General features: G+C 37.1%; 1 non-coding gene across 1 annotated transcript; it reads left to right on the forward strand.

Annotated features, from left to right (window-relative positions):
• The first annotated feature begins 653 nt into the window (after positions 1-653).
• On the forward strand, positions 654-727 carry TRNAN-GUU (transfer RNA asparagine (anticodon GUU)). The gene has a single exon. It is a non-coding gene; the product is annotated as a tRNA-Asn (tRNA).
• The last annotated feature ends 6,684 nt before the right edge of the window (positions 728-7,411 follow it).

Genomic DNA, 7,411 nt, shown 5'->3' on the forward strand with positions numbered 1-7,411 from the left:
AAACAAATGTCAAGATGGATGAAGTTTAAAATATTATTGAAAAAAAGAACAATATCAATGCCTCGTTTGTTGTTTGCCTTTATCTTTGTCCTTAACCTATTCACGACGGGTTGTGGCGGGATAACAATGGCTTTGCCCTTAACCTGTTAAAATGATTTTACCAACCCTAATTCTTGTTTCACAAATTTCTATACACAATTTTTCTTAAGAAAAAAAAAGGGAATATCTTGTCAGTCATCGCGCCACCATGGCACAACAGCTTGACAGGTTCTTAAAAAAAAATTTGTGGGCCCATCGCATTAAGCTTTATAAAATGAAATCTGGTGCCCGTCTCGCCAATGGGCATAGTTTGGTGCTATGCTTCTGCAAACCCGCATTTGGTTGATTGTTTTAGCAATTGACAATATTTTGAGGATTTAGCCCTACGAATTAAAGAACTTGGTTCAAGGTTTCATAGTCGTGGATTTGGTCTTGTCGGTAGTGACATTGTACTATGTTCAATTATTCCGCTCACCAAAAATCCGCTATCCACTCATATCAAAACAACCAAATTAAGCTTCTTATAACCCCAAATAACTCCATCCTCGAAAACGGACCGGCCAACAACCACAGGTCAGATTCATATAAGTTGTAATTAGCTGAGTATTGCCCCTGCTGATGTAGCTCAGTTGGTTAGAGCATGTGGCTGTTAACCACAAGGTCGAAGGTTCAAGCCCTTTCTCTAGCGAAAGCTTTACCGCAATAGATTCTGCAGGATTAATTGATAATCCTTTTTATTGAGTTTGATAAACTTTCTATTGAACAAGTGATAATCCTATTTCTTAGTCAAAGCTGATGAAAACTTTCTATTAATACTTCATTCCTATTTCTCCAGTTGCATTTGATAATCCTTTTTGGCAAACGTACATAATTGTAGATGAAAATTTTGATACTTCATTTGAGCACAACTAGTGCTCGAGTTGCTATCGATGCTTAATTAGTAACTCTTTATTCATGCGTTGTTTCAAATCAACTTGATTTCATCAGTAACTCTTTATTCATCACAATATCATATATGCAAAAGAGCCATTGGTCCCATTTTCTGTGATCTAAGTATTATCATCTCTGAAAGACATAACTCCTTTGCCCCAACTGAATATCAAAATGATGCTCCAGTTGTTGTTCACTGGAAGACCCTATGACATTGACAAGTAGTACATTGGGATTGATTCTGCCTCCCCTTGCTTCACCTCTACTTTCTCAAAACCCACAAGTAGTATACTGGGCATTCCAGTCACTCCTTGTGCAGCTGCAGCTTCCAAAAAACGAGCACAACATGAGATCCATCCATTTTCCCTTCATTTTTCACACCGACAATCAATTCAAATTGTGAATTCTTGCAATTCACTTCCCAATATGGTTCAAAGACTCTCAGACTCGGCTGAGTCGTTACCGTCTTGAGCCCTCCCGATACCATGCCGAGATGATACAATTCCGAGATACTTGACTCGCCGAGACGTCACCGTGAAGGATTGAAACGGTCGAGTTAGACCGAATCACTCAAAGTCATCTCGAGTCGACTCATATATTTTTTATTTTTACTAATTTTTTAAATTATTTTTGTTTATCATATTTTTTACAATTTTAGAGTATTAAATATTTCAAAAATTTGCGTCTCGTTGAGACTGCGACTGATGTGGAACAGTCCGGGCTGCGATCATAACCGCGACCGCAACTTTGAACCATGCTTCCCATATGTCAATCAATTGGTTGGATTCAGAGGCAAGGTCAAGGTGTCGAATATTGAAAGGTCGATGAGAAGTTTTTGGCTGTATAGATATGTTGCAAGGTGCTAATATGATAAACTTGGAATAGTCTGAGTAACTTAAACCATGCCCAAAATCATAAACCGGCTTGTCTGTGTAAAATCTGTAAGTTCTTCCTGGAAATCTTACGGAGGCATTAGCTCTCATATGCATGTCATCCATGGGCACTTTCTCTGCGTATTCTTGTGGATACCAAGTAAAAGGAGATCTACCACCTGAAAGTAATGCATAAAAAATGTAACATCAAGAGAAGAGCCGGCCCACAAGATTGCCCCAATCTTACTATTGTTCTTCGCGAAAGAGACATCAACAGGACCAGCAGCCATGATAACTAGGACCACAGGTCCTGGTGCTGCTTCAGACACTTCCATCACTAGCTTCTCTTGAAATCCAGGTAATTTTAGGTCCTCCCTATCTAGTCTTCCTTTTCTATTGACTGACTTAGCCCCCATTGCAATCACCGCTGTATCTGCTAATGTCCCACTGCATTTTTGCACTCAATATCACATTATTGATCACTTTACTGGCAAATTGTGTGCAATATGAACTTGTGATCTCAATTTGTTAGGCCAAATATTTTTGTGGCTCGGCATGGCTGGCCCCAGGCTTTAGCATTGAACCAAAGAACCTTTGTCAAATGCTAAAATACTAACCAAACGCGTGCCTGTTAAATCAAATATGTACAAATAACTTGTACTAGGCAGCGGAAATTTAAATGATTTACCTCCAGCCATTGTTGTTGAACAGAGATTGATCTTTGCAACTCCTTGTCTTCTTACTTTGTTCTTGTTTGTGTAGACAAAGAGACTATGTAGATGTGTAGAAGAAGAGAAAAGTAGAAGGAGAATTTAGAGTAGGGATCTTCTAGCCTATGCCTAACCAAAAGGTGTATAATTGATGGAATACCACAGGCTATTTATAGGCTAGGCTAGGGACCCTTACTGGCAAATACAAAAATTCCTAGGGTTTCCTTCCATCAAGCAACTCTTGCCAAAATCCATAACTGAAATTAATATTTTCTGACTAATTGATTGATTTGATTGATTAACTGATTGAATAAGATATCAATTAATAATAGATATCAATCAATCACTAACAAATGGAATATACTAATTAATTATTGACAAGATGTCAATCAATTAATTAGGATACCAATCTCCAATCATTGTCTAATGGGAGATACTAATTAATTTTCAATCAATTAATTAGAATATCAATCAATCATGTGGGTCATAATTTGCCTTTAAAGGAGGTAAGTCTTACATTCGCCCACTTGATTCGCATGCCACAGTCAGATAACCTTGAGTGACTAGATGCTTAAGTGGCGATAAGTCTTTATTGTCACTCAATAGGCTCGACAGTTATGAGTAGTTGCTTAATTAGAAAATGATAATATTCGAATCATGGCGGTTATGTTCTTATTGCGAACACTTTCTTCCATGTATTACAATATATTATACTTCCTAATTAAGTGCTTTAAAAGAACTTTATGAATAACTTCATATAAGTTACTCAGGGTCCAACTTTATGGATCAAAAGATCACTTCTTTATACATGTATCAATTTTAATGCGCGCCAACATTAATAACAAATGTCTAGACACAAATGGTCAAGAAAATAGAAATAATCTAGCACGAGCTACTGAGTCCCATATGAGTTGCATGATCCTGAAAGACTTTTGCCGGCAGTCCTTTAGTCATAGGATCAGCAATCATTAATTCAGTATTAATGTGCTCAATGATTACTTCTTGTTTTTTAACATGATCTCTGACCATTAAGAACTTGATGTCGATATGCTTACTTCGACTTCCACTCTTGTTGTTCTTAGCAAAGAACACAGTAGCAGAGTTGTCACAAAAGATCTTCAGTGGCCTACTTATTGAATCTACCACTTTTAGGCCAGATATGAAGTTCTTCAACCATAAAGCCTGTGATGTAGTCTCATAGCAAGCAATGAATTCTGCTTCCATTGTGGATGATGCAACAATTGTTTGTTTTATACTTCTCCAAGATACTGCTTCTCCAGCAAGAAGGAAAATGTACCCTGAAGTAGATTTGCTTGAGTCCACACATCCAGCAAAATCCGAATCAGAATATCCAACTACCTCTAAATAATCAGACTGTTTGTATGTAAGTCTGTCGTCCTTGTTCCCTTGCAGATATCTCAAAACTCTTTTGGCAGCTTTCCAGTGATCCTTTCCAGGATCACTTTGATACCTACCTAGCATTCCAACTATGAAAGCAATATCAGGTCTGGTACAGACCTGAGCATACATAAGGCTCCTAACAAGTGAAGCATACGGAATGCTATCCATCTCTTTTCGTTCCAACTCATTCTTAGGACATTGATCCAAATTGAAATTTTCTCCTTTGACAATGGGAGCTGCAATGGAAGAGCAGTGTTTCATTCCAAATCTTTCCAAAACCTTTTCAATGTAGGCCTTTTGAGATAGACCAAGAACTTTTCTTGTTCTATCTCTATGCCAATGACATAAGAGGCTTCACCCATATCCTTCATTTCAAAGTTTTGTGTAAGAAACATTTTAGTTTCATGCAGCAAACCCATATCATTACTTGCAAGAAAAATATCATCTACATATAGGACTAAAAAGATATATTTACTCCTATTTATCTTAAGGTATATGCATTGGTCAACGATATTCTCTACAAAACCAAATGAAGAGATAACGTTGTGAAACTTAATATACCATTGACGGGAAGCCTATTTTAGTCCATATATAGATTTCTTTAACTTACAAACAAGTTGGTTGTTATCATTATTGACAAAACCCTCAGGTTGACACATGTATACCTCTTCTTCAAGATCCCCATTAAGGAATGCCATTTTCACATCCATTTGATGTAGCTCCAAATCAAAGTGGGCTACTATTGCCATAATAACACGCAATGAATCCTTCTTTGAAATAGGAGAGAAGGTTTCGTGGTAGTCAATGCCTTCCTTCTGAGTAAAACCTTTGGCTACAAGTCTAGCTTTATATTGTTTGATATTACCCATTGAATCTCTTTTGGTTTTGAAAACCCATTTGCAACCCACAATAGAGATCTTTTTGGGTAATTCAACGAGATCCCAGACTTTATTTTTAGCCATTGATTCCATTTCTTCTTTCATGGCATTATACCAAGATGTGGAGTTTTCTCCATTCATGGCTTGTGAAAATGAATTAAGGTCATCCTTAAGTCCAACATCATAGTCAGACTCTTGGAGATATACTTCATAATCACTAGAAATTGCTGGCCTTCTAATTCTTGTAGATCTTCTAACTCCCACTATTTCATGGGGAGTTTGATTAGTGGGATCAACTATTGTTGATTATTCTTGTTGTGGTAGCTCAAGTGGAGGTTGCTCAATTGGTTGTTCTTCAATATGTTGAATAACAACTAGATCATGTAAAGATGGCACAGGTGCATCCTTTACTTCTTCAAATTCCATTTTTTGAGAACCACTCCCACTGATTTCATGCTCCTCAAGAAATTTAGCATTTCTAGCTTCAACAATATTTGGAGTGTGTGAAGAACAGTAAAATCTAAACCCTTTGGAGTTAACAGCATAGCCTATGAAAAAGCCACTAACTGTACGTTCATCCAATTTCTTAATGTGTGGGTTATATACCCTCACTTCAACTGGACAACCCCATACGTGTAAATGTTTTAAACTAGGTTTCCATCCATTCCAAATCTCAAAAGGCGTCTTGGGGACAGCCTTGGATGGTACCCTATTCAAAATATACACAGCTGTTTTTAAAGTTTCACTCCATAAGGATAAAGGTAAACTGGTACGGCTAATCATGCTTCTAACCATGTCCATGAGAGTTCTATTTCTCCTTTCGGCTACACCATTTTGTTGTGGTGTGCCAGGCATTGTATATTGAGCAACAATACCTTCTTCTTGGAGAAACTTAGCAAATGGACCATATGCCTGTCCTTTATCTGTATGCCTTCCAAAATATTCACCACCCCTATCTGATCTCACAATTTTGATTTTCTTTTCCTTTTGTTTCTCTACCTCTAATTTGAAAATTTTAAAAGCATCAAGTGCTTCTGATTTATCAAACAAGAGATAGAGATACATAAATCTTGAATAATCATCTATAAATGAGATAAAATATCTCTGACCATTCAAGCAAGGGGTAGGAAAAGGTCCACAGATATCTGTGTGTATAATCTCAAGTAATTGAGAACTTCTTTTGGCACCTTTGAGGTCTTGTTAGTCTGCTTACCCTTTATGCAGCCTACACAAGTACCAAAGTCAGTGAAATCTAAAGTTTGTAAGACTCCATCATTCACCAACCTTTTGATTCTATCAATGGAGATATGTCCCAATCTCCTATGCCAAAGTTTTAGAGAGTTCTCATTGATAATACTGCGTTTAGTACCAGTACCATGCACAGTTAAACGGCTATATTCATATGTGGGGTCTAACTCAAGTTTAAATAACATTCCATCCAAATTGGCAGAACCAATAATTTTATTATTTTTTAAATGATTCATAGTTGAAAGATGAGAATTGGAATCATATCCAATAATAGATAGTCTAGAAAGAGAAATCAAATTTCTAGAAAAGGATGGAACATAAAAAGTATTTTCAAGATCTAATTGAAAACCGGTCTTTAAAATGAGTCTATAGGTCCCCACGCCTTCAACAGATGAACGCATCCGATTTCCAGAATAGATGCTTTGTTCACTTCCCAATGGCTTCCTTAGGTTCAGAAAGCCCTGCATGGTTTTGGAAATGTGAATTGTAGAACCACAATCAATCCACCAAGCATTATCAGAAACTTCAGTAAAGTTAGATTTATAACACACAAAGGTGAGATTACCTTTCTTTTCGAGCCATTTCTTGTACTTGAGGCAATCTTTCTTCCAGTGCCCTTTCTTTTTGCAAAAATGGCATTTGTCTTTATTGCCATCTTTTTTCATAAGAACACTCTTGCCTTTTCCTTTCTTTGTATTTCCTTTACCATGAGTCACTAGATGAACACTTTCTGGTGTCTCATGTTTCAATCTCTCCTCCTCTTGAACACACATGGTCAATAGTTCATTAATTGACCATTCTTCTTTATGTGTGTTATAAGAGATCTTAAACGGAGTATATTCCGACGGAAGAGAGTTGAGAATGAAATGTACAAGAAATGATTCAGAAATCTCAACTTTAAGGGACTTTAATTTAGCCGCAATATCCCTCATTTCCATAATGTGCTCGCGCACACTCCTACTTTTGTCAAGTGTCATGCTTGCAAGTTTCTTCATAAGGGTGCTAGCCAAAGCCTTGTCAGAACTTACAAATTGTTCATCAATTGCTTTCATGTAAGCTTTAACTCAGTCACAATCAGGAATTGAACCCCTAATGCTTTGACTGATATGCGACTTAATGAGCATCAAACTTAGGCGATTAGATCGCTCCCACCGCTCATAAGCAGCCTTTTCATTAGGCAAACTAGAATCCGTGAAAAATGGGTGGTTTATTCTCACGAAGGGCCAAATCAAGATCCATGCACCCCAAAGTTAGAAGAATCTTGTCCTTCCATTCGGTGTAGTTTTCACCGGATAGCATTGGAATACGAGATGAATCATTAAAAAGAGTAGTG

This window comes from Coffea arabica, chromosome 4e, assembly GCF_036785885.1.
Source record: "Coffea arabica cultivar ET-39 chromosome 4e, Coffea Arabica ET-39 HiFi, whole genome shotgun sequence".
Taxonomy (NCBI): domain Eukaryota; kingdom Viridiplantae; phylum Streptophyta; class Magnoliopsida; order Gentianales; family Rubiaceae; genus Coffea; species Coffea arabica.